The sequence below is a fragment of the Narcine bancroftii genome, chromosome 7 (assembly GCF_036971445.1).
Source record: "Narcine bancroftii isolate sNarBan1 chromosome 7, sNarBan1.hap1, whole genome shotgun sequence".
Taxonomy (NCBI): Eukaryota; Metazoa; Chordata; class Chondrichthyes; order Torpediniformes; family Narcinidae; genus Narcine; species Narcine bancroftii.
The window spans coordinates 63803769-63829069 of record NC_091475.1 but is presented as its reverse complement, the minus strand read 5'-3'; the positions used below and the strand labels follow the sequence as shown (position 1 = coordinate 63829069).

The window sequence follows — 25301 nt, the reverse complement described above, 5'->3', positions numbered from 1 at the left end:
TCTTTTCAAGGTGGATTAATAGCATGTATTTATAATAATTTACTGGACTTAAATTCAGTCCCACTGGCTGGGATCAAAAGAGACTGGGAAAGAGACTTGAATGTAACCTTTTCAGATGAAGGTTGATCTCCACTCTCAGCTTGATTCAGGGGTCCTTACTGAGTGCAGGACATTGCTTGTTACAATTTAAGGTGGTGCACCGAACTCGTGTCTAAACTGAAATTGTATTGTTTCTATGCAGGTATTTATCCTTTTTCATCCCCATCTGGCAATTGCTCTGTTTGTTTTTTCTTGAGACTCAAGTTTTAGTTTTTACCACATTGATAGCCAGATGAGCGATTTTATTGAAATGGAAATATGTTTCATCCCCTGCTCAAACTCAATGGTGATATGATATGATCTCCTATTTCTCCTTTGGAGAAAATCAGGTATAATATTAAAGATAGAAAGCTTCAATGTATGAAATTGTGGGGCCCATTCTTAGAATTTTTTTTAATTGGAAGAATGAATGATTGCTATAGGTTCCGGTAATTTTTGGTCTGTTCTCTAGACATCACCAGTAATTCCACATCATTTTTTAAAAAATTAATTACAACATATAAGGTAACCTTGATTAGAGGGAGGGGATGGATTAGATTAGTCCATTCATGTTTCTTTCTCTTCTATTGTTTTATCTTTATTATTTTATTAAAAGAATCCAATAAATGGGTCTGATATGGTTATAACTCAAGGTTGAAGAAAGAAGACTCTCACATGAAGGGAATGTAATCAACACTAGCTTCATTGGGCTGCAGCTCTGTCTTTTATAGGAAGCCGGCCTCATCTCCACCGAGGCGTGGCTTGAGCAGGGCTGGCTGCCAATTGTTTGTTCCGGAAGCGCAGGCCTAGATTAGACCCCCCCCCCTCCCCCAGTGATCCACTGGCGGTGATTGGTCGATTTGACCGCTATTCTTGTGGCCTATGGGAGCGGGCGTTTCATCCCACATGCTGTTTACTCAATCGCCATGTTCGACGGTCGTTTCCTGTGTCACAGGCTGCTACAGTTGCATACATTCTGTTTATTACTAGATTGAGTTATAAATAACTATTGATGTAGTTATGCGTATTTACTTGAACACAGTTGTTTCATTATGTAATTGTCATTTATTATATATGCTATGTGTTAAACAATAAAAATATTTAAAAGAGAAATAATTTTGCAAAGAATCTTTTTGATTGGCAATTTTTGGTTCCTGTTTATTTTCCTCTTTATATAATATAACCAATAATCTGATATTTAAGCGAAGTTTGAGAACATGGGCATAATGTAGGCTTTTTGGATTTTGGAATTTTTCCCTTACTTGTCCCATTATTATCTAATCACCTTTTTTCACCTTCTTGGTAAGACACATATTTTAATGATTGGCATAGATTGTCTATTAAATGTTTCAAAGACATTTTTATTCATAATAGTTTTGCTTCTTTTGAACAATTGGTGGAAACATTTAATTTACCAATACACATTTTTTTAGATACTTACAAGTTAGACATTTCACTCAATGTCAGATTCCCGATTTTCTGCAAATTCCTGAGGCAAATACTCTTGATTTACATTTGGATTTTCAACGTTCTCACAAAGGTTTAATATCTCTCATTTATAATAATTTTATCAGCCGCATTAGTTAAGATCAAGTGTAATTGGGAACAGAATTTGAATCTTTCATTTTCTGACAAGGTTTGGGATCTGATTCATATGATCTTCCTTTGTGCATGACACTGTTTATTGCAGTTTAAAGTGGTCCACAGAGAGCATTTATCTTAAGCTAAATTGTCTAATTTTTATTTAGATATAAATCCTGAATGTGACAAATTGGTTCATATGTTTTGGACTTGCCCTAGTCAAGAAAAATGCTGGAAAGATGTTTTCAAAACACTATTAATGATTCTGAATGTTAAATTGGAACCTTGCCCTTAAATTTTTCTCTTTGGATTATCTGATGAAGATGATGTTTTACTGACTCCATCTCAAAACTGAATTTCATAGTTTACTTCATTGGTAGCTGGACGTGTAAGATTGATCAAATGGAGAGACAGTACTCCACCTACACACACAAAATAGTTAAACGATATTATGTCTTGTTTAAGATTAGAAAAAAGATTAGATATGCCATTGAAGATTCAAATAACTCTTTTTCAAAGACATGGGGCCCTTTTATAGACTATTACCATAATCTAACATTTTGAGACTGTTCTAAACCTTGATGTTTGTGTTATCAGTTGTGTTGTCAGTTACTGAGTTGTTGAATCCCACATGCTAGGTTTTTTTTTAACCTTGTCAAATGGAAAGGGTTTTGATTAAAGGGTATTTTCCTTTTTTCATTGATTTCTGTATTTCAAATGTAACTACAGTTGAGGGATTTTGTTAAATTTAAATATATATTTGCCCTTTTTATTATGGCTGTGCTTTGGAATTCGTTTGTATGATTATTCTTGAAGGGTTTTTACATTTTTTTTCCTGTGACAAATTTATTGTTATTGAAATTAAAAGAAATATTTTAAAAGAAGAGGTATGCTGACTATCCCTGAGTAGACTGGACTTCTCCAAATGTTAACAGATCTTATCTTTAAGAACCCTCTCCATTAATTTGCACCCCACTGATCTAACACTCATAATTCCCAGAATTCTCCCTATTACCCTTTTTAAACAAAGGGATTACATTCTCCGTTCTCCGGTCCTCTGACACCTCCCCTGTGGCCAAAGGTCAGAGCTACTGCCCCAGCTATCTCTTCCCTCACTTCCTACAGCAGCCTGGGGGATATCACGACCGGCCCCAGGGACATCAATCTTGATGTTTTTGAGAAGATCCAACACTTCTGCATCCTTAATCTCCACATTGTCCAGCACACAGGCGTATTCTATTCCGACCTCACCCTGATCAAGGTCCTTTTCTCTGGTGAATTCACTTAGGTCCTCCGCAACCTCCTCTGCCTCCAGGCACATGTTGCCTCTTTTATCCTTTAGTGGCCCCACCTTCATTCTTGTCATCCTTCTGTTCTTCACATATACATAGAACACTTTGGGAATCTCCTTAATCCTACACGCCAAGGCCTTCTCATTGCCCCTTTAAGCTCCTTCCTGGCTACCATACATTTCTCATGAGCCCTTCCTGTTTCCTGCTTCCTTCTTTCTCTTGACTAGTTGCCTGACCAGTTTCGTCAGCCATGGTTCCCTTTTCCTACCACCTTTTCCTTGAACCCAGCACGAGTGGCCCCTAAACTTCCTCCACATTAGTTCTGTGCTTTCACCCTTGAGCATCTGATTCCAATGTACTCTTGCTAGTTCCTGCCTTGTCCCATTGTTAGTTTTCCTTCCCTGATTAAGCCTTCCCCATTTTGTCTGCTTTGATCCTTATCCATAGCTATGCTAAAGCTCAGGGAGTTGTGGTCACTGTCACTGAAATGCCACCTGACCAGGTTCATTCCCCTTCCTGTGTTCAGACTCGTTGCTCTTAGAAGCCATCGAACTTTTTCCTTGCCACACACTTCCCCAGTCCTCAACCACCCCTACTCCTTTGGCATTCCTTTTCCTCTCCTGTTCTCCCCAACACCCTCTCTTTTCTGTCTTCCTTCTCATATTCACCCATGGCCTCATGCCCCCCACCCCCACTAATGCCCCCAGCCACTTTATTCAGGCATCTGCCTACTTATTGATCATACCTTGATGAAAAGCTCAGACCCAAACATTGGTTATGTATCTTTACTGTATAAAGTTCGCTGTGTGACCTGCTGAGTTTGTCCGTCATTGCGTTTTTACTTCAATCACAGCATCTGTAGACTTTCACATTTCATTCTTTAGACATTTCAATACCTTTTTACTGGGAAATTTATTCGGGATCTTCGATACAGGTGCTTCAGCCCATTTAGTCTGTGCCGAACTATATTTCTGCTTACTCCCTTTGACCTGCCCCCGGAATCTAGCCCTCTGTACCCCTCTCATGCACATCCACATTTTTCTCAAATGTCAAAAATCAAGCCCACATTCACCACTTCAGCTGGCAGCTCGTTCCTCACTCCCACCCCTCTTGGCATGAAGGCATCTCTTTGGGAAAATACCTGAGGTAATAATAATACCGTACCTTCTAAAAGTTGCACCAATAATATGAGAGGCTGATAGGGAAATAGAATTGTGTTCCGAATGTAAAGAACAACGTCCAGTAAAACATGAAGAATCTCCAGCTTGGAGTAGAAGACAGTAATTTCAACTTGTTTGTCCAGATGAAGAACAGATTGAAGACAACTGTACATTCAGATCATCAAAAGGTTTCCAAAATTAATCAAAGGATTAATCAACTGGTTGAGATTATACAAGCCACATGATTGATAAAAATTGGCAGATGTAAATAATTAAGTTTGATCCCAAATTAAAAACATTATAACTAAAGGCCACTCATGTCTTTTGATATTTCGCTTGCACATTAGGAAGGTGAATTTTATTTTATTTTTTAAAAATCCATACATTTTCCAAGAAAATATCTACTTTTTTCAGTTGTGGATAAGAACTATTTTTTTCCACATCAAGAGATTCTGCCTATATATCTTTAGTCTGAGAGAAATATTGCTGTAGCCTGCAAAATCTTCAAAGTGCAGAAGCTCACGTTGCGATAAGATCAAAAAGTTTGATGCATCTGATTGAACTTGTTTTCACAAGTTTTCAAATTGTGGTGTCATTTACATCCTGTTTGCTCTTGTTTACCTTCGTGATGGTGGTTTGTAGAAAAAGCAAACACAGTCACTTAATTCAATGCCTTGTTTCAGATGAACCTGTCCTGTGCATTAGGGTATGCGCACCTCCTCCAGGCCTTTCCTCCCCCCCCCCCCCCACCCTCCAGCCCAACTCTCATCTTTTAGTAAGAAGCCTGTTTTTGCTCATATCTTGAAGAGAAGGTTGCCCAATACTTCCAGCAGACAGGAAGTTTCTCCTGCAGGTTTGTGTACAGCACCTGACCCCAGCCTCTGTCGACTTGCTTGTTTAACTGTGCATTAGGAGATAGACGGGCATCGGGCACACAAAACTCAAAACGGTCAACCAGTTTACCTATCTCGGCTGCACCATTTCATCAGATGCAAGGATCGACAATGAGTTAGACAACAGACTCGCCAAGGCAAATAGCGCCTTTGGAAGACTACACAAAAGAGTCTGGAAAAACAACCAACTGAAAAACCTCACAAAGATAAGCGTATACAGAGCCGTTGTCATACCCACACTCCTTTTCGGCTCCGAATCATGGGTCCTCTACCGGCACCACCTACGGCTCCTAGAACGCTTCCACCAGCGTTGTCTCCGCTCCATCCTCAACATCCATTGGAGCGCTTACATCCCTAACGTCGAAGTACTCGAGATGGCAGAGGTCGACAGCATCGAGTCCACGCTGCTGAAGATCCAGCTGCGCTGGATGGGTCACGTCTCCAGAATGGAGGACCATCGCCTTCCCAAGATCGTGTTATATGGCGAGCTCTCCACTGGCCACCGTGACAGAGGTGCACCAAAGAAAAGGTACAAGGACTGCCTAAAGAAATCTCTTGGTGCCTGCCACATTGACCACCGCCAGTGGGCTGATAACGCCTCAAACTGTGCATCTTGGCGCCTCACAGTTTGGCGGGCAGCAACCTCCTTTGAAGAAGACCGCAGAGCCCACCTCACTGACAAAAGGCAAAGGAGGAAAAACCCAACACCCAACCCCAACCAACCAATTTTCCCCTGCAACCGCTGCAATCGTGTCTGCCTGTCCCGCATCGGACTTGTCAGCCACAAACGAGCCTGCAGCTGACGTGGACTTTTTACCCCCTCCATAAATCTTCGTCCGCGAAGCCAAGCCAAAGAAGAAAGAGGAGATAGACAACAGACTCGCCAAGGCAAATAGCGCCTTTGGAAGACTACACAAAAGAGTCTGGAAAAACAACCAACTGAAAAACCTCACAAAGACCAGCGTATACAGAGCCGTTGTCATACCCACACTCCTGTTCGACTCTGAATCATGGGTCCTCTACCGGCATCACCTACGGCTCCTAGAACGCTTCCACCAGCGTTGTCTCCGCTCCATCCTCAACATTCATTGGAGCGCTTTCATCCCTAACGTCGAAGTACTCGAGATGACAGAGGTCGACAGCATCGAGTCCACGCTGCTGAAGATCCAGCTGCGCTGGGTGGGTCACGTCTCCAGAATGGAGGACCATCGCCTTCCCAAGATCGTGTTATATGGCGAGCTCTCCACTGGCCACCGTGACATAGGTGCACCAAAGAAAAGGTACTTTTCTGCCTAAAGAAATCTCTTGGTACCTGCCACATTGACCACCGCCAGTGGGCTGATATCGCCTCAAACCGTGCATCTTGGCACCTCACAGTTCGGCGGGCAGCAACCTCCTTTGAAGAAGACCGCAGAGCCCACCTCACTGACAAAAGGCAAAGGAGGAAAAACCCAACACCCAACCCCAACCAACCAATTTTCCCCTGCAACCGCTGCAACCATGTCTGCCTGTCCCGCATCGGACTTGTCAGCCACAAACGAGCCTGCAGCTGACGTGGACATTTACCCCCTCCATAAATCTTTGTCTGCGAAGCCAAGCCAAAGAAGAAGGAGTCCACTCCATTCCTTCAGTGCAAGTGAATCCAAGGACAAAAAAAAATTGCTTGCCAAAACTTGGTTCCAATAAGCCCTTGAATTCTACACTGGGAGGTGCCTGGTTTGTGAATGTCGAAGCAAATTTAATTTCTGTTATATGAGATTACAATCAAAACAGATCAGCATGTTCCAGCAACTATCAGTACCAGACTACCACAGGCTCCATTCCAGCCACTTGCTATACCTTTGACTGTGTGTCTTGGTGCAATAACAACCCCTTTTATAAATTCGCTGTAGTGGATTGTAAAAAGGGGCAAGGAGTCAGGATACAGGAGGGAGACTAAAAACTTGGCCAAATGGTGCACCAACCTTGCATTCAATGTCACCAAAACCAAGGAGCTGATGTTTGACTTCAGAAAGGGAAAGCCAGAGGTTTTCAGTGATTCAGTGATCATTGGGGGATCAGAGGTGGAGAAGGTGAGCAAATTGAAGTTCTTGGGTCACCGGAAGTGGGTGTTCGCAGCGCGAGGAATTCCAACAAAGTCAGTTACTGGTTCACCCTCACTGGATTCTGTAGCGTGGCCATAGCAGACACTGCATGACAATAAATATAAGTCTAATCTAACACTTTCTTTTTGCAAATGTTAACTTGTCCAGCGCTTCTGTTATTTTTTACTGCCAGATTTTTAAAGTGTTATTAATATTCAAAATATATAATTATGGTAGATATAAATCAGAGATTTAGTACCATTGAAAGTTGACTGCTTTAAGGAGTTGTCTTTAGATTGTATGAATCATATTGCTCTCATGCATGTAGCAGTTTAAATATTGTTTTTTAGTAATTGAATGGCTCTATGACGGCTTTTGGCTCACAGTGGTCTTCAGAAGGGTTCTGGGTTTAGGCGGGAAACCAGGGTTATTTGTGAGCAGATGAATGTGGAGTGGGGAGGCGGGGCCAGCCATCTGCACAACACCCTACCAGTGAATCCCAGTTCACTGCATTTACCACTTCCTGTAAAATTTAGGGTCTGTGAATGAAGATAGAGAACATGGGTTCAGAAAAATTATCAAAAAATATAGAGTTATTTACAAATTTACAGATTTAAGTGGTCTGGGCGGTCTAGAGATCCTGGTGGAGTGCCTTAGCACTGGGGGGGGCCTTGGACTCCTGGTCCCCCTGTGAGAGAGGAGAGGCAGACTGGGTTTCCAGCTCAATGGTGGAGGAGGTGCACTCTTCTCCTGAACTGGATCCCCTGAGGCCCTGACTGGGGGCAGTGAGAATGAACTCTGTGGCTCACAGGGCACATGAGGCAATGGACCCTCTGTTCTGGCGGGTACCAGGTCCTTGAAGGAGACAGTGTCCTCCCTGCCATCTGGGTACTCCACATAGGTGTACATGGGATTGGCGTGGAGCAGTTTTCTTGCTTCTCCTCACGTGCTTCCTGAGAAGGATTGAACCAGGAGTAGTGAGCCAGACTGGGAGTGTAGTTCCCGATGCTGACCTTCTTTCAAAGGTGAATAGGAGCTCGTGAGGAGTAGCGATGGTCACGGTACATAGTAGCAACCAGATGGAGTGGAGAGCCATAGGGAGACTTACTGCCAGCGTGAGTCTGGAAGGCCTTTTGACTTCAGGGCCAGTTTGACAGACTGTGGTGTTCTCCTTTTCAACCTGGCTGTTCCCCCAGGGGTTGTAGCTAGTATCCTACTGGACACGCTACCCCTCACCAGCAGGTACTGGTAGCTCGTCACACATAAAGGATGAGCCTCAGTCGCTATGAATATAGCTGGGATACCCGAACAGGGCGAAAATAGAATCTTGCTCCTTTATGACTGATGAAGTTGACACATCTGGGAATGGAATGGCAAACGGGAAGTGGGAATACTTGTCAATGATAGAGAGGAAGGTGTTCCCGTTCGTGGGAGGGGAGAGGTCCCTTAAAATCAATGCTGAGCCATTTGAAGGGCCTGAATGACTTGATCAGGTGTGCCTTTGCGGGGCGGTAGAAATGTGGCTTGCAGTCTGTGCAGACCTGGTAATTTCTCTGACGTCTTCCATGGAGTAGAGCAGATTGCATGCCTTGACAAAATGAACCATGCGGGTGAACCCTGGATGGCAGAGCTCATTATGCAGAGACCACAGTTGGCCGGAGTGTGCAGAGGCACAGCTTCCTCTGGATAAGGCACCAGGAGAGTCATTAAGAGCTCCTGGCCGATAAGCAATGTCATAATTGTAGGTGGAGAGCTCGATCCTCCACCTATCAATTTTGTCATTCTTGATTTTGCCCCTCTTAACATTATTGAACATGAATGCGACAGAGCGCTGGTCAGTGAGGAGCGTAAATCTTCTACCAACTAGCTGGTGTCTCCAGTGCCTTCTACAATGGCTTGAGCCTTCTTTTCCATCGATGGGTTCTGGAGCTCGTGGCCTTGTAATGTCCATTAAAATCATGCAACCGGCCTCCCCGTCTGATTGAGGTTAGGTTACCTTTCCACTTGGAAAGGTACATTCTCATCCACCGCATGCATGGTGGCTTTCACAATGTGATTCATGAGGCAGCTAAAAGCTATTTGGGCTTCAGCTGAGAGGAGGAAATTGGTGACTTTTAGGAGAGGGTGAACCTTATCAGCATATTGAGGGATCCACTGGGCATAATATGAGAAAAACCCCAGACATCTACTCAAAGCCTTTGTGGTCCTGGGTGTGGGGAGCTCTAACAGGGGGTGCATCTGATTAGGATTGGGGCCAATAATGCCCCGGGCTTCCCCTCACCTGACAAACCCTCGCCCAATGTCCTTTCTTGCCACAGCTGGAACACACTGACATAATGCCACATAGCCAAGGATAGCCAGCCATTTAGTCCTGAACACGCACTTGTCAGAATTATAAGTGAGGTTCAGGGCTTTCGCCCTGTGGAGAAAACTCTGGAGGTTCGTGTCATGGTCTTCCAAGGTGTGGCCATAGATGGTGACATTACTGAAGTAGGGAAGGTAGCCCTCAACCCACACTCATCCACCGTTCTGTCCATCTGCCTCTGGAAGATAGAAACCCCATTAGTAATATCGATAGGAAGCCTCTGGAATTGATAGATAGCCTCAAATGCCATACATGGACAGTCCTCAGAACAGATTGGCAGCTGGTGATAAGCAGCTTTCAGGTTGATTGTCAAATAGACCCGATACTGAGCAATATCATTTACTCTGTCCGAAATTTGAGGGAGGGGGTATGCATCTAGTAATGTGTACTGATTAATAGTTTGGCTTTAGTCATTTACTGGCCTGGACTTGTTTGTACCCTTTACCACTACCACACGTGCTCTCCACAGGTTGGTGCTCGGTTTGATGATACCTTCGTCAAGCAGACATTGAGTCTCAGACTTTATAAAATCTCAGTCTGCTGTACTGTACTTCCTACTCTTGGTAGCAATAGGTTTGCAGTTTGGGGACAGATTCGGGAAGAGAGGAGGAGGGTCGATATTCAGTGTTGGAGAGGCTGCATGTGGGTTCTGATTTTAGGGGCCCTCCATTCAGAACTGTTACAGGGTGAGGGGACCAGAATACTCCAAGGCCATGCTTTTAAGGTGACCCAGGAAGTCCAAATAGTTAATCAAGAAAATAAAAACAAAATATATATAATTCCACCCTTTCAAATGGCAGGTCTACTATACAATGTTATTGAACATGCGTAAAATGCGAGTGAGACTCAAGAAATATGCAGTAATTCGAAGGATACATCTTCAGGTTGCATTTTTGCACAGTCCATGAATCTATGAAGCTTTCAGTAGATCCCGTGTCGATCAGTGAATATCCTGTGAATATCCATTTACCTCCACTATGGAGTTGCTAGCTGGTGTGGTCTGTCCTGATCTAGGACCATCGAGGCTAGGTCCCCTGAGACTCCATGCTCCTCACTCGAGTGGCCCCCACCATCCTGGGTTCCCCTGCATGGGTAAGATGGCATCAAATTCGTGGTGCGGCAAGATGGCCGTTCTCCTCCTTTCTCTGATTTGAATTTGGGTCATGGCAAGATGGCCGCTGAGCCTTTTCGTGCCCTTTCCTTACTGTCATCCTCTGTCAGCGTGTTGCGCAGCAAGTGGGTTTGGATAAATTCAGGGAAGACAGCTTGGGGCTGGAATCGGATCCGGGAACGGTGCAGGCCGTGGACTTCCCCGGGCTTCCCCTCACCTGACAAACCCTCGCCCAATGTCCTTTCTTGCCACAGCTGGAACACACTGACTCTTTAGCCGGGCAACGGGATCGGGGATGCAGTTTCTTGCCGCATAAAATACACTCCCTAGCACGGGAAGCGGCGGGATGTTAGGGCAGTGGTAGTGGGAGCAGCTGGTCCTTGGAAGGGGATGTCTGGATGAGTGAGCTCGCTGGCTTTGAGGTCGTTGTTCTTGAGTTTGGCCTGTTCCAACGACTTGGCCAGTTCATTGTGGCTAGCCAGGTCTTTCTTACCCAACTCAAGCAGTTGCTGCCTCGAGTGGACCCCCGCAACTCGAGTGACCAAAATCTGTCGTTTCTCACGCATGCGGCCCGTAGCCTCTTCGTACCTGCATTTCTTGGCAAGCGTTCACAGATCTAGCAGGTAGTCATCGATGGTCTCTACTGACTGTTGGCGATGTAGTGCAAGTCAGTGCCTCACTAGGACCTTGTTTTGAGACTTCAGGTACCTAGCAGTGTCATAAATGTTTATTTATTTACATATTTAGTCCCTGATGACTGCATACCTTTTCGTTCCTACCCTTGAAACGAATGCGGACCTCCTGAGTTCATCAGTGTAGAAGACATCTCTGGACACGTTCAGGTAGGCCTGGAAGCAGTCTAGCCAGTATGTGAACTCCTCAGCCGTGTTGGGGGTCAGAGGGTCTATCAGTAGCATACCTGGCTTGAGTAGCACTTCCATCGTTAGGGAATAAGCTAATAAAATTGTAGTGCGAATGAAAGCACTCATGACTGGAGGGAGAACAAATGCTTTTATTAGCTTATATATAAGGGTAGGGTTCAACAGTGGTATTCAGAAGGGTTCTGGTTTCGGTGGGAAACCAGGGTTATATGTGAGTAGATAGGGGCAGAGCCGGGAGTTGGGGCCATTAGCACAACACCCTACCAGCGAATCCCAGTTCATTGAAATGGGACACATAGGTTCAAAACTGAACTGAATATATAAATTGCAGACTTGAATCTATAATTGAAGTTTTAATCAGATCAAAGCTTCAAAAATGAATACGGCAGTAATAATGATCAATTCAGTAAACAAGTTTGGATAAATACAATGAGTTATCTAATTATTACCTGAAATGTTTGTGTGGATTTTTGAGTAAATTTTAAACATTTATTTACCACACAATAGAAATCGATTCCGGTCATTGCTGCCCAATTAACCTTCCAACTCCATACCTGTTTGGAGCCCGAGGACCTGAAGGAATTCCATGAAGGTCATGGGGAGAATGTACAAACTCTTTTCAGCAAGGGGTGTGAAGCTGGGCCACTGATGCTGGTGCTCACTTCCTTGGGTATCTGTGTTGGATTCCTTTTGCCAATTCCCCAAAATTTCATGTACTGCTTTTCATATTATTTTTCAATGACAAATTTATTAGATCTTTTACGCAATTTCCCCCTTGGGTGAAACCTCTTGGGTGCAGTTACCTTAAGGCAGTGATTCTCAACCTTTTCCTTTCCACTCACATCCCACTTTAAGTAATCCCTATGCCATCGGTGCTCTGCGATTAGTAAGGGATTGCTTAAGGTGGGATGTGGGTGGAAAGAAAAAGTTTGATAACCTCTGTTTTAATCGTGCCTAATTGACTCATTATGAGCACGGTTTCATAACTCCAAAGGAAATGGGCCAATAACAATTGGGTCTAGAGCATTGATTTTCAACCTTGCCTTGCCTTCCCACTCACAATCCCACCTTCCTAATCACAGAGGCCCAATGGCGTAGGGTTTACTTAAAGTGGCAGTCAGTGAGGACCAAGAGAGTCGCTGCAGTAACTGTGACTGGCTGTGTTTTAAACATTTATTTATTTATTTAAAGTGAGGAGGGCTAAGTGATTAATTATTTACTAAGACATGTAGAGGGCTAAGTGTTTATTTACATATTTAGATATGTAGAGGGCTTAGCGTTTATTTATTTACATACTTAGAAATGTAGAGGGACCGAGTGGGAGGAGCGAGTACTTTGTGAGAGTTTATAAAAAGAGAGCCAGCTGGGAGTTGATTTGTGGGAGTCAGTAATTTGGTTAATTGGTAGAGGGCCAATAAAAGGAGGGTGAGTGGGGGGATCAGTGAAGGGATGGGGGGGATCAGTGAAGGGACGGGGGGATCAGTGAAGGGACGGGGGGGATCAGTGAAGGGACGGGGGGGATCAGTGAAGGGACGGGGGGGATCAGTGAAAGAGCAGGGGGATCAGCGAAAGGGCGGGGTGGGGGAATCAGGGCAGGGGCGGGGGGAGATCAGGGCAGGGGCGGGGAGATCAGGGAAGGGCGGGGAGATCAGGGAAGGGTGGGGGATCAGGGAAGGAGTAGGTGGATCAGGGAAGGTGTGTGTGCACTGAGGCTTCGCCACAAGAGGCTTCAGCGAGCAGAGGCTGAGGAAGGGCTCCCCATGAGGTAAGATTTGGTGAGTTTTTTTTAAGTTGATCTAAATTACTCTAATTAAAATTGAAGAGCAGGTGATAGAGGCAGTTAGGGGAGTTGAGTGCTCCGATTGCAGGATGTGGGAGGTCAGGGACAGCACAGATGTTCCTGATGACAACACCTGCAAAAGGTGATTCCAGTTGCAGCTCATGGGAGATTGGGTTCGAGAACTGGAGTTGCAGCTGGATGAACTGTGGATCATAGGGAGGCAGAGGCAGTGATGGATAGGAGTTATGGGGGGGTAGTCACCCCCAACAGTCAGGAGTTTTGGAAGTGGGTGACTCAGGAAAGGGGGGGGAGACAGGCAGTGTAGAGTACCCCTGTGGCCATTTCCCTCAACAATAAGTATACTGCTTTGGATACTGTTTGGGGGGGGGATGATCTACAGGAGATGAGTCATGGAGGTTGGTCTCTGGCACAGGGGCTAGACCTTCAGCTCAGAAGGGAACGGGGGGAAAGAGTAGGCCTCTTGTAGTTGGGGACTTGGTGGTTAGGGGAGCAGATAGGAGGTTTGCTGGATGAGATCCCGGTGGGTATGTTGTTCCCAGATGCCAGGGTCAGAGATGTCTCTGATCGAGTTCACAGCATTCTGGATGGGGAGGGGGAGGGTGAGCAGCCAGACATCATACCCACGTGGGGACCAATGACATAGTTAGAAGTGGAGATTAGTCCCTGAAAAGGGATTACATAGAGTTATCTGTGGCACGCACTAGCGAGGGCAGGAATAGGAAGTTGTGGAGGATGAATGTGTGGCCTCGTTTGAGGCAAGACTGACCTGTACAAAATGGGCGGGCTGCACGAACTGGAGGGGGATCGATATCCTGGCAGGCAAATTTGCTAAAGCTGTTGGGGAGGGTTTAAACTAGTTTGGCGGGGCGGTGGGGGGGGGGGGGGGTGGTGGGGTGGGGGGTGGTGGGGGGTGGGAATCAAAATGAGAGTAGGAAGAACACCTAGATTGGGGGAACAGAATTCAAAAATAAATGGAGGGAAGGAGGTAAAGGTACTTGGTAACAAAAGGAGTATATGTGAAGGACAGTCTCTCAAGTGCATATATTTTAATACAAGGAGCGTAGTAAATAAGGAGGATGAGCTTAAGGCATGGGTGGCCACATGGAAATACGATACTGTGGCCATCAGTGAAACTTGGTTGCAGGAGGTGCATGTTTGGTAGTTAAATATTCCAAGATTCCATTGTTTTAGGTGTAATAGAACAGGGAGGGGATAAAAGGTGGAGGAGTTGAATTGCTTATCAGAGAGAACATTACAGTCATGCTGTGGCAGGATGGTTTTGTGGGATCGACCAGTGAGGCTATTTGGGTAGAATTGAGGAATGGCAGAGGCATGAATACATTATTGGGCGTGAATTATAGACCACCAAATGGGCTGAGGGAATTAGAGGAGCAAATTTGTAAGGAGATTGCATATATGTGTAATAAACACAAGGTGGTAGCTGTGGGAGATTTCAAGTTTCCGAACATTAACTAGGACGCCCACACAGTAAGAGGGCTGGATGAGGTAGAGTTTATTAAGTGTGGTCAGGAAAGTTTTCTTAATCAATACGTAGAAGAAATAACTTAAGAGGGGAACGTATTGGATCTCCTATTATGGAATGAGATAGGTCAGGTGAGAGAGGTTTGTGTTGGGGAACACTTTGGGTCTAGTGATCACAATACTATTAGTTTTAGGCTAGTAATGGAAAAGAATAGAGATGGGGAAAAGGTTGAGATTCTTGATTGGAAGAAAGCAAATTTCGAAGGGATGCAAAAAGATTTGGAGGGTGTGGATGAGGATGAGATTTTCAGGGAAGGATACAGCAGATAAATGGAGGATATTCAAAGGAGAAGTTCTGAGAGGGCAGAGTTGGTCTGTCTCCATGACAATTAAAGGAAAGGTTAGAAACTGTAGGGAGCCTTGGTTTTCAAAAGCTATTGGGAACTTGGTTTGGAGGAAGAGGGATGTGTACAACAGGGATAAACAGCAGGGAATGGATGAACTGCTTGAAAAATATAAGGAGTGTTTTTAAAAAAAAAATCAAGAAGGAATGAGAATGGATAAAAGGAGAAATGAAGCAATTTTGGCAGGAAAAGTAAAAATAAGTCCTAAGGGTTTCTCTAGGTTCATTAAATGTAAAAGAATAGTGAGGGATAAAATTGGACCCCTTGAGGGTGGTGGGGGGGTGGTGGGGGGTGGTGAAGCTCCGTAAGAAGCCAAAGGAGATGGGAGAAAATTTAAATAATTCTTTTACTTCAGTATTCACCAAGGAAAAGAATATTGAGCCAGATGAAGTGAAGAAGTAAGGTTGGGAGCTCATGGATAATGTAAGGATTAATGAGGAGGTAGTGTTGGCTATATTGAAAAAGATCAAGGTGGATAAATCTCCAGGTCCTGACAAAATATTCCCTAGGACCCTGAGGGAGGTTAGTGAACAAATAGTGGGGGCATTGACAGAAATATTTAAAATGTCACTGGCCATGGGGTAAGTGCTAGAGGACTGGAGGGTGGCTCATGTTGTTCCACTGTTCAAAAAAGGATCCAAAAGTAAACTTGGTAATTATAGGCCTGTAAGTCTGACGTTGGTGGTGGGTAAAATAATGGAAAGTGTTCTTAGAGATGGAATATACAACTATTTGGAAAGACAGGGATTGCTTCAGAGTTGTCAGCATGGTTTTCTACGTCTAGATCGTGTCTAACAAATCTTGTAGCTTTTTTTGAGGTGGTTACTAGAAAGGTTGATGAGAAGAAGGTGGTGGATGTTGTCTATTTGGACTTAAGTAAGGCTTTTGATAAGGTTCCCCATAAGAGGTTAGTAAGGAAGGTGGAAGCGTTAGGTATTAATGATAAAGCAGTGAAATGGATTCAACAATGGTTGGATGGGAGATGCCAGAAAGTAGTGATGGAAAATTGTTTGTGGAATTGGAGGCTGGTGATGAGTGGAGTGTCTCAGGGATTAGTACTAGGTCCACTGGTGTTTGTCATATATATTAATGATCTAAATGATAGGGTAGCAAATTGGATTAGTAAATTTGTGGATGGTACAAAATTTGGCAGTGTTGTGGACAGTGAAGAAGATTATCAAAGCTTACAGGGTGATATAGGACAGTTGGAAGAGTGGGCTGAAAGAAGGCAGATGGAGTTTAATGTGAGGTGCTACATTTTGGTAGGACCAATCAAAATAGGCATACACGTTAAATGGTGGACAATTGAGGAGTGCAGTGGATCAAAGTGGTCATGGTACATAATTCCCTGAAAGTTGAATCATGTGGATAGGGTGGTGAAGAAGGCATTTAGTATGTTGGCTTTTATAAATCAGAGTATAGAATACAGGAGTTGGGATGTTATGTTGAAATTGTAGAAGGCACTGGTGAGACCAAATTTGGAATATTGTGTGCAGTTTTGGTCACTGAATTACAGGAAGGATATAAACAGTATAGAGAGAGTGCAGAGGAGATTTACAAGAATGTTGCCAGGGTTTCTGGGTTTGACTTACAGGGCAAGGTTGAGCAGGCTGGGACTTTATTCCTTGGAGCGTAGAAGGTTGAGGGGTGATTTGATAGAGGCTTTCAAAATTATAAGGGGGACAGATAGAGTAAATGTGGGTAGGCTTTTTCCACTGAGAGTGGGGGAGATTCAAAGTAGAGAGCATGGATTGAGAGTAAAAGGGGAAAAGTCTGGGGGAAACATGAGGGGGAATTTCATGCAGAGGATGGTTGGGGTTTGGAATGAACTTCTGGCAGTGGTGGTAGAAGCAAAATCTTGATTAGGTATATGGACAGGAGAGGTGTGGAGGGTTATGGGCCAATGTGGGTCAGTGGGAGAAGATGTTGGGCACAGATTAATTGGGCCAAACTAGCCTGTTTCTCTGCTGTAAATGGTTATATGGTATGTGGGTGGAAAGAAAAATGTTGAAAACCACAGCCATAAGGCAAAAACTATTTTTAATTGGGAGGAATAATTCTTTCCAAATGTGGTAGGTTATTAATAAATGAAACCAAGATTCTGAAACGCCCATTGTACACTTGCATCCCACAAAATTGGCCATTCAATGTCCCAGGATAGGATGGCATTTTTGCTCTTCACACCCGACCACTCCTAACTGGGACACTGAATGCTTTCACACTTGCAAGGAGCCATCCCTGGGGTTAGGACTGTTCTGCCTTCTACTGGTGATGTCATGATACATCGAGCAATAGTGGACCTACCCTAAATCTTGATTAATGTATTATGATCTTATATTTGAACAAAATTAATCATGCCTAATTATAACATAATTTCACCTATGTTCAGCACAGTATGAGCCCTTTAGCCCCTTTTTTTGTTATGCCAACCTATATAAACCTTTATAAGGGACCGTAGAAAAGTCCTAGCAATAAATAGCAATAGCAGACAATATAGCATGGGAAAGCTGCTAGTGCAATCGCGCACAATATCGAAATACCATGGGAAAAACTGATGGTGGACCTGCCCTCCCAGAATGCTATGTGGTAGAAAAAAGGCTGTCTGCACAGTTTCATGTATGGAGCACCCATGGAGGGTTTCTCTGCCACATGCCATTCTGGGAAGTCAGGTCCGCCATTGTTTTTTTTCCCCCCACGGTCTGAAATGAGAGTGATCATGTTTGCATGGCAAGTAGCAATGCCTTACTGTTTGTTGAGACTTGGCTGCTAGCAGGGGGCAGAGACACAGTTTGCAGATCTGTAATGGAGGCTGCAGCCTCATTGCCTCATGATGTTGTTTACATCCACTTTAAAGTAAATACCTTTTCCTTCATCCACGTTCTGAGGTTTTATGACCCAGCGAGACCCATCAAGATATCATCAGACACATCGCATAGTGGGCTTGGTGCAGTTCTTCTGCAAAAATATGAAGACTGGCAACCCATTGCATATGTTTCACGCTCAGTGATAGACGTGGAGACATGATACGCTCAAATTGAAAAGGAGGTGCTCAGCATCACATATGCCTGTGAAAGATTTCATCAGTTTGTGTCAGGACAAGCAATCAGTGTAGAAAGTGACCATAAGCCCTTGATTGCATTGTTCCAAAAGCTGTTAAATGAATGTCCACTGAGAATACAAATAATGATGATTAGGCTGCAACGCTATACACTGAATGTGGCATACACTCCGGGTAAACTAATGTATACAGCAGACATGATGTCTAGAGCTGTGCACACAAGAGAGCCCGCAAACACCAAAATGGATGAAGACGCGAATGCCTTCGTGGACATGATCACAAGTGAACTGCCCATATCAGATGCAAAAATGGAGCTCATAAAGTCAGAGACAAACAAAGATGAAACACTGAGACAACTGAGAAAACGTCTTGGATAGATGGCCCAACATGAAGCAGTACTGCTCACCTGATGTTTCAGAGAACTGAAACTGCAGGGCAGAACTATCAGTGATTGAAGACATCATCTACAAAGGAAGCAAAATCCTTATCCCAAAGAATTTGAGAAAAGAGATCCTAAAAAAGATCCATGGAGGACATCTCAGAATCGAAAAGTGTATGAAAAGAGCATGAGAGGTGATGTACTGGCCAAGAATCAACAATGACATTACATGATCCTGTGTCAAACTGTACAATATGCTAGAAATATCAAGCAAGCAATCCTGCAGAACCAATAAAACCACACCCAGCACCATACATACAGATCTTACCAGAAGGTAGGCGCTGACCTATTCGAATGTCAAGGGAAGGACTATCTTGTATTACTCAGATTATTACTCCCTGTATCCAGAAGTGTGTAAACTGAACACCACTACTGCAGATGCTGTAATAACAGGTATGAAAGCCATATTCTCCAGACATGGTGTGGCAAGTGAGATCTTCACAGACAATGGACCCCAGTTTTGCAATTTAAAGTTCCAACAGTTTGCTAAAGAGTGGGACTTTGTACACACCACATCAAGTCCTCATTTTCCACAGTCCAATGATCAAGTGGAAAAATCAGTATAGACAGTGAAAAGACTGATGTACAAGGCAAAAGACAGTAGAATGGACTTCTACCAGAGCATGCTAGTATACCGCACAATGCCGTTCAAGTGTGGTATGTCACCAGGACAACTCCTTATGGGACGTAGGCTAAGATCAAACCTACCCATTCAGGAGAACCTCCTAAAAACAAAAGAGGGGGAGAAAGTGAGGAAGTTCAAAGACCAACAGGAAGAAAAGCAAAAGTATTACTTTGTCAGAGAAACAGAAAACCTACTGGAACTCTAAGGCTAAAAGACAAAACAAACTTATCGTCTCAGAAGGGAACTATCCTTAGTGAAGTCCACCAAAGATCATACACCATTCAGACAGATGAAGGTGCTGTTCTGCCAAGAAATTGTCAAGATCTTCAAATGGGACCAGCCACAGTAGATGGAAAGACGATACTGTTGAACAACCTGAATTCACATCTGAGAAGACATCATCTGAAGCAAAACTCAGATTCAACGACAATCAATGAGGAGATCGTCAAGGCACATGACTAATTGAGCAAATTTAAAGACTCTTGTTATAGAATGAAGTAGTGCTATCTTATTCGCTTTTCAAGTTTCAGTGTATGTAAATGTGAACACACAAAACAAGTTTAAAAAATGTTAACATTGTTGATAATAATGAAAATGTAAGTTCTTGGTGTTAAAGTTAAAATTGCAGAGTTATACAAAGAAAACATTAGTTAAAAGTAAGCTATTTTTGTTTTAAGAAAGGGAGAAGTAATGATAGTGATCATGTTTGCATGGCCACTAGCAATGCCTTTCTGTTTGATGAGACTTGGCTGCCACCAGGGGGCTGACACACATAGAATATGCAGATCTGTAATGGATACTTACAACCTCATGGCTTAATGGTGCTGTTTACATCAACTTTAAAGTAAAGAACTTTTTCCTTCATCCATATGTTGTCTATGAACTCACACACACGAATACAAGATGAAACACAGTCTTTATAAATTGTGCACTAGTATGCTGCCAACTTCACCACGCTGTTTTAAAAATTCTCCGTTATTTCTATACCCACCCCCCCTCTCCCACTGCAACATTCTCCTGACAAAGTTTATACCTACATTTTAATCTTTTCTTCATTCACGTTCCTGAACTCATGCAAACACTTGGGTTATTTCTATCCCAGAATAGAATTGCCCCTTCTACACTTGGCTGATTGCAATGCTGGCATCTGCAGTCGCCAGGGATGGTACTGGGGGTCGAGGCTGTCTCTCCCCAGTGTGGGATGCCATCATTTCGCGCCAGTATTGGAAAGATTTTGCTTTCACACTAGACCCTTTTTAAACCAATTGGCCATTAATTCCTGGGACCACTTGCAAGTGTGAAACAAGTTTAAGACCAAAGAACAGACTTAGGCCTGCTTTGTTGTGGCCGGCTCAAGTTCACTGCTTAACTCTCCATTCCCTTCCTGAGTCAAATTCCACCAATCTCATTTTATCCAGGATCAGCCTCGATCTCAAACACGTGAAAGCTGAACCTTAGATTCTCTTCTGAGAAACCATTTACCCTGAGCGTCTTTCTCTTTCAATTATTTTAATCATTATCTGCGTATCTGTGATTATTACCATGCAGATGATGATAACTTCTCGTTCTAAATTCCAGGGAGTATAAACTCAAAGGTTGGAGGTTGCTCATGTTGTTCCATTGGTTTAAAAAAACTTTAAAAATAATCCTGTAAATTATAGGCCAGTGAACCTGATGTCAGTAGTAAGTAAACTATTTGAACTGTTCTAAGAAATTAGACATATAAGTATTTGGTTAGAGAAAGTCTGATAAAGGATAGTCAACATGGCTTTATGCGTGGGAAGTAGTGTTTAACGAATCTCAAAGTTTTTTTTTTGGCAAAGATTACCAGTAAGGACATGGACTTTAGATCGGCAAGTTTGCAGTAGACAGTGAGGAAATGTTTCAAAGCTTTCAGCGGGATCTGTTTCTTTTGGCTTGGATTCGCGGACGAAGATTTATGGAGGGGTAAATGTCCATGTCAGCTGCAGGCTCGTTTGTGGCTGACAAGTCCGATGCGGGACAGGCAGACACGGTTGCAGGGGAAAATTTGTTGGTTGGGGGTGGGTGTTGGGTTTTTCCTCCTTTGTCTTTTGTCAGTGAGGTGGGCTCTGCGGTCTTCTTCAAAGGAGGTTGCTGCCCGCCAAACTGTGAGGCGCCAAGATGCACGGTTTGAGGCGATATCAGCCCACTGGCGGTGGTCAATGTGGCAGGCACCAAGAGATTTCTTTAGGCAGTCCTTGTACCTCTTCTTTGGTGCACCTCTGACATGATGGCCAGTGGAGAGCTCGCCATATAACACGATCTTGGGAAGGCGATGGTCCTCCATTCTGGAGACGTGACCTACCCAGCGCAGTTGGATCTTCAACAGCGTGGATTCGATGCTGTCGGCCTCTGCCATCTCGAGTACTTCGATGTTAGGGATGAAGTCGCTCCAATGAATGTTGAGGATGGAGCAGAGACAACGCTGGTGGAAACGTTCTAGGAGCCGTAGGTGATGCCATGATTCGGAGCCGAACAGGAGTGTGGGTATGACAACAGCTCTGTATACCCTTATCTTTGTGAAGTTTTTCAGTTGGTTGTTTTTCCAGACTCTTTTGTGTAGTCTTCCAAAGGCGCTATTTGCCTTGGCGAGTCTGTTGTCTATCTCGTTGTCGATCCTTGCATCCGATGAAATGGTGCAGCCGAGATAGGTAAACTGGTTAACCGTTTTGAGTTTTGTGTGCCCGATGGAGATGTGGGGGGGCTGGTAGTCATGGTAGGGAGCTGGCTAATGGTATCAGCTGGAAAATAGCAGACGGAATTTAATGCAGACAAGTGTGAGGTATTGCATTTTGGAAGAACAAACCTAGAAAGAACATTCATTGTGAATAGTAGGACACTGAGGAGTGTGGTAGAACAGAGGGATCTGGAAATACAGATACAAAATTCCCTGAAAGAGGACTCACAGTATCATAGAACATTACAGCACACAAACAGCCCCCTTTGGCCCTTCTAGTCTGTGCCAAACCGTTTTTTTGGCCTAGTCCCACTGACTAGCATAGATTCCCTAGCCTTCCCTGTACCTGTCTAAATTCTTAAAGGTTAATATTGTGCCAACGTTCACCATTTCAGCTGGCAGCTTATTCCACACTCCCACCCCTCAGTGAAGAAGTTCCCCTTTAAAATTTCCCTCTTCATTCATAACCCATATCCTCTTTATTTCACCCATCCTCAATGGAAGAAAAAAAGCCTATCTACATTGAGTCTATTCTCATCAGAATTTTAAATACCCCTATCAAATCTCTCCTCATTCTTCTATGCTCCAGGGAATGAAGTTTAACCTTTCCCTGGAACTCAGTTCTTTAAGTCCTGGCAACATTCTACTCCATACAATACTCCAACGTTGGCTTCACAAATGTCTTATACAATTTTACTATAACATACCAATTCCTATAATTAATACTCTGATTTATGAAGACCAATATGCCAAGAGCTCTCTTTACAAACCTATCCAGCAATGATGTTACTTTCATGAAATTATAGATCTGTATTCCTAGATTCCTCTGTTCTACCGCAATCCTCAGTATCCAACCATTTACCATGTATGTCCTTTCTTGGTTTGTCCTTCCAAAATGCAACACCTCACACTTCTTTGTATTAATTGCATCTGCCATTTTTCTGCCTGTTTTCCCAGCTGGTTCAGATCCCTCTGCAAGCTTTGAAAACCTTCGCTGTCCACAACATCTCTAATCTTAGTGTCATCTACAATCTTGCTGATCCAATTTATCACATTATCAGCCAGATCATTGATCTAGATGACAAAAAAAACAGTGGTCTCAGCACCGATCCCTCAAGCACACCACTAATCACAGGCTTCCACCACTCTCTGGCTTCTCTTGTCCAGCCACTGTTGAATCCAGTTCATTATTTCACCATGAATACCTAGTGTCTGGACCTTCCTGACTAACTTTCCTTGTGGGACCTTGTCAAAGGCCTTACTAAAGTCCATGTACAACAGCCACAGCCTTTCCTTCATCAACTTTCCTGGTAACCTCCTCGATAAACTAAGATTGGTTAAACATGATTTTTCATGCACAAAGCCATGTTGACTATCCTTAATCAGCTCTTGGCTCTCCGATCTCTTACAACACTTGCCAATAATTTACCAACTACTGACGTCAGGCTCACTGGCCTATAATTTCCAGGGTTACTTTTGGAGCTTTGTAAAAAAAAAATAAATAGAACGTGAGGTCCCCTCCAATCCTTGGGTACCACACCAGTGGCCAAGGATATTTTAAATATTTCTGCCAGGGCCCCTGCAATTTCTACACCTGCCTCCCACAAGGGCTGAGGGAATATCTTGTCAGGCCCAAGGGATTTACCACCCTTATTTGCTTTAAGACAACAATCACCACCTTCTCTTTACTCTGTATAGGTTCCATGACTTCACTGCTTGTTTTTCTTACTTCCCACGTGCCCATTTCCTGAGTAAGTACTAATGGAAAAAAACATTTAAGATCTCTCCCATCTCTTTTGTCTTCATATAATCGACCACTCTGATTGTCAAGGGGACTAATTTTGTCTCTTACTATCCTTTAATATAACCTGTAGAAACCCTTAGGATTTTCCTTCACATTTTCTGCCAAAGCAACCTCGTGTCTCCTTTATTCCTTCCTGATTTCTTTTTTGATCTTTTTCTTGCATTTTCTATACTCCTCAAGTATCTCATTTACTCCAGTTGCCTCTACCTGTTATAAATCTCTCTCTTCTTCTGAACCAGATCCCCAATATCTTGAAAACCAAGGTTCCCTCTGCCTTCTAACTTTGCCTTTAATCCTGACAGGAACATACAAACTCTGTACTCTCAAAATGTCACCTTTAAAGGTCCTCCATTTACCTCTCACTTCCTTTCCCAAAAACAACTTATCCCAATCCACACATTTTAAATCCTTTCTCATGTCTTCAAAATGAGCCTTTCTCCAATTTAGAATCTCAAACCGAGGCCCCGACCTATCCTTCTCCTTAATTAACTGGAAACAAATGATCACTGATCCCAAAATGTTCTCCTACACATAGCTCTGCCACCCGTCCTGTCTCTTTCCCTGATAGGAAACCCAGTATTGCACCCTCTCTAGTTGGGATCTCAATATATTGATTTAGAAAACTTTCTTGAACACATTTGACAAACTCCAAGCCGTCCAGCCCTTTACCAATATGGGGGGGGGGTCCCAATCAATATGTGGCAAAGTTAAAATCTCCCACTATCACAACTTTGTTTCCTGCAGCTGCAAATTTGCTCCTCCAATTCTCGTTGATTAAGGACGGTCCATAATACAACCCCATGAGTGTGGTCATACTTTTCCTATTCTTCAGTTCCACCTACATTGCCTCAGTAGATGAGTCCTCTGGTCTGTCCTGCCTGAGCACAGCTGTGATATTTTCGCAGACAAGCAATGCCACTCCTCCCCCTTTCATCCCCTTGTTCCATCATGTGTTAAGCAATAGAAACCTGGAACATTGAGCTGCCAGTCCTGCCCTCCTGCAACCAAATTTCACTAATGGCCACAATGTCATAATTCCACATGCCAATCCACGCTCCAAGCTCATTTGCCTTTCCTACAATACTCCATGCATTAAAAAAAATGCTCTTTTGAACATTTCCGCCTCATTGAGTTCTAATGACGCATGTAATTTTCACATCTTTTCCTTCCTCCACTCCTGTCTGCTCTGGTACTCTGGTTCCTATCACCCTATAAATCTAGTTTAAACCCACCAGAGCAGCACTAGCAAACCTTCCCACAAGGATAGTAGTCTCCCTCCAGTTCAGATACAAATTGTCCCATCAGAACAGGTTCCCACCTTCCCTGGGAGAGAGTCCAATGATCCAGAAACTTTAAGCCCTCCCCTCTGCACCAGGCCTTTAGCCTCATGTTGACCTGCATTATCCTCCTATTTCTAACCTTATCAGCACGTGGTGTGGGTAATAATCCTGAGATCACAACCTGGAAGTCCTGACCTTCAAACGAGTGCCTAACTCCCTGAACTCTCCTTGCAGGACCTCCTCACCCTTTCTACCCACATCATTG

The 25301-nt window shown here is 43.7% G+C and overlaps 1 protein-coding gene across 9 annotated transcripts in view; it reads right to left on the bottom strand.

The window, feature by feature from the left end:
• LOC138738971 (cell surface glycoprotein CD200 receptor 2-like) overlaps nt 1-25301 on the bottom strand; it is a 112226-nt gene that overhangs the window by 38443 nt on the left and 48482 nt on the right. The gene's annotated exons all lie outside the window — the stretch shown is intronic.